The sequence below is a fragment of the Chiloscyllium punctatum genome, unplaced genomic scaffold (assembly GCF_047496795.1).
Source record: "Chiloscyllium punctatum isolate Juve2018m unplaced genomic scaffold, sChiPun1.3 scaffold_506, whole genome shotgun sequence".
Classification (NCBI taxonomy): domain Eukaryota; kingdom Metazoa; phylum Chordata; class Chondrichthyes; order Orectolobiformes; family Hemiscylliidae; genus Chiloscyllium; species Chiloscyllium punctatum.
In genome coordinates, this window is record NW_027310240.1 from 5,001 (window position 1) to 7,500 (window position 2,500).

The 2,500-nt window shown below is 62.9% G+C and overlaps 1 non-coding gene across 1 annotated transcript; it reads left to right on the forward strand.

Moving 5' to 3' along the window:
- Window positions 1-1,869: 1,869 nt before the first annotated feature.
- On the forward strand, window positions 1,870-2,023 carry LOC140473055 (5.8S ribosomal RNA). The gene has a single exon (XR_011958054.1). It is a non-coding gene; the product is annotated as a 5.8S ribosomal RNA (ribosomal RNA).
- The last annotated feature ends 477 nt before the right edge of the window (window positions 2,024-2,500 follow it).

Here is a 2,500-nt window from a genome sequence, read left to right on the forward strand (position 1 = left end):
AAAGGATCGTCGGCTTGGGGGTACGCCCGTTTCCGTTTCAACTTGTCTCGCGAGGGTGGTTTCGGGGCCAGCAGGAGAGCTCGTCGGGGTAGCAGGCCCTGCAGCCGTGGTCACCGCCAAACCCCCACAACTCGAGCAAGTGAAAAAAAAAGTAACAAATAAGAAAGGATCGTCGGCTTGGGGGTACGCCCGTTTCCGTTTCAACTTGTCTCGCGAGGGTGGTTTCGGGGCCAGCAGGAGAGCTCGTCGGGGTAGCAGGCCCTGCAGCCGTGGTCACCGCCAAACCCCCACAACTCGAGCAAGTGAAAAAAAAAAGTAACAAATAAGAAAGGATCGTCGGCTTGGGGGTACGCCCGTTTCCGTTTCAACTTGTCTCGCGAGGGTGGTTTCGGGGCCAGCAGGAGAGCTCGTCGGGGTAGCAGGCCCTGCAGCCGTGGTCACCGCCAAACCCCCACAACTCGAGCAAGTGAAAAAAAAAAGTAACAAATAAGAAAGGATCTCTGTCGGCTTGGGGGTACGCCCGTTTCCGTTTCAACTTGTCTCGCGAGGGTGGTTTCGGGGCCAGCAGGAGAGCTCGTCGGGGTAGCAGGCCCTGCAGCCGTGGTCACCGCCAAATCGCCACAACTCGAGCAAGTGAAAAAAAAAGTAACAAATAAGAAAGGATCGTCGGCTTGGGGGTACGCCCGTTTCCGTTTCAACTTGTCTCGCGAGGGTGGTTTCGGGGCCAGCAGGAGAGCTCGTCGGGGTAGCAGGCCCTGCAGCCGTGGTCACCGCCAAACCCCCCACAACTGTTGGGCGCCTACCTGCGCGGGGCAGGAGGACACTTTCCGATTTCAAATCTCCGTTTGCCGAGTCCACCCCGAACGCACGCGGGCGGGCGGGTTCGCATCACCCTTCGTCACAAGGGGCGAAGCCCGTTCCACCGTCTCGTCAGTAGTGCCGACCGGTCTGTGATCGACGAGGGGAGCCACACCAGGTCCGGCCCTGCTGCTTGGCGGCACCGCGTCGTCGGGAGCTCGCGACAGACGGAGGGTTTCGGTGTACTCTCCAGCCACGGGAAACGAAGCCGGTGATGCAGGCGCCGGTCTTTCGCTCCCAAATCGGCTGGGTTTACATCGTTGCTATCTAGTCACGCTCCCTTCAAACCCGACGGGGTACCTATTCCCCTCACCCGTCTGTGCGTATACAGCCTCTTTGCACTTGCGGGATGGGGGTGGTGGTTTAAAGACTCTCGAGTTGCCGCCCGTCGGTCTCCGAGCTCCGTGCAGTAGTGATCCCCAGCGAACTGCCAGCAGGGCGAACGAGCGATCCCGCTCTCGGTCGGGGCGCCTGGCGTCGATCGGTGGTCGGTGGCTTGCGGGCAAGCTGCGCTGTGAGTGTGGGAACGAGTATGACGAGCCGTTGCCGCGACTCCCAGTCCACCTCGGCGGTGGCTGGGCCGGGCGGGCGTCTGCTCGGGCGAGTGCCGCCCCCGCCTCCTCGCAGGAAGTCCGCTCGCCGACACGCCGCCACGTGCACGCGTCAGTGACGCTGCCGAACCGATGGCCGGTGCCCGTTCCCGCCTCTGCTTTTCCTAGGGCAAAGCTGCTGCACGCCTCGTGATACTAGGCGGGCGACATGGTGGCGGTGATCCTGCCTCCGTCGCTGCGGTGCGTTGGGGCACGCATCGCCTCTTGGGCGCCCTGTCCTCCTCCCCCCAATAGACGTATGTTTCTGCGGGCCGCACCAGGATGGTGCTCCCCATCGCTTCACGCCACCCTGCTCCGCCCGCACGCCGGCGTGCAGGTGGCTGTAGCTCAAGGTGGGGAGCGTATGTGCGGTCCGGGTCGCTTTCCTCTGGCGAGGGAGAGACCTAAAACAAACTCAGACAACTCTTGACGGTGGATCACTCGGCTCGTGCGTCGATGACGAACGCAGCTAGCTGCGAGAATTAATGTGAATTGCAGGACACATTGATCATCGACACTTTGAACGCACTTTGCGGCCCCGGGTTCTTCCCGGGGCCACGCCTGTCTGAGGGTCGTTTGGCAATCAATCGCACTCGCCTTGGCTGGCGAGAGCGCGGCTGGGGTGTCGCAGAGGACCCGTCCTCTTTGTCCCCCTAAGTTCAGACTCCGGAGCCCTCCGGCGTCGGAGCGCTTGGCCTTTCCCCCCCACCCTGCACATTCCGTTCGTCAGGCTCGACGCCATCCCCCCGCCGGGGAGCGCGGCCTGGCGTCCGTCTGTGTCGTGGCAGTGGGGCCAGCACGGCTGTCACCGGTCCCAGAATGGCTGTCGGTGGTTCACACTGTGTGTGTGTGCCAACCCTCCTGGTCTCTGGGACACGGAGCTGCCACGAAGTGTTGAGCCTCCAGTGGGGGGTCTGCCTAAGCTCTGCACGTCCGCATTGGGTCCGTCTCTCGGTTGGCTGGCAGTGGAAAGAGTGAAGGGAGCCGCGGAGGTCCGGTGCTGGTGCGCCGCCGGCCTGACCGTGGAGCTCGCCGGTTTGACACGCTGACCC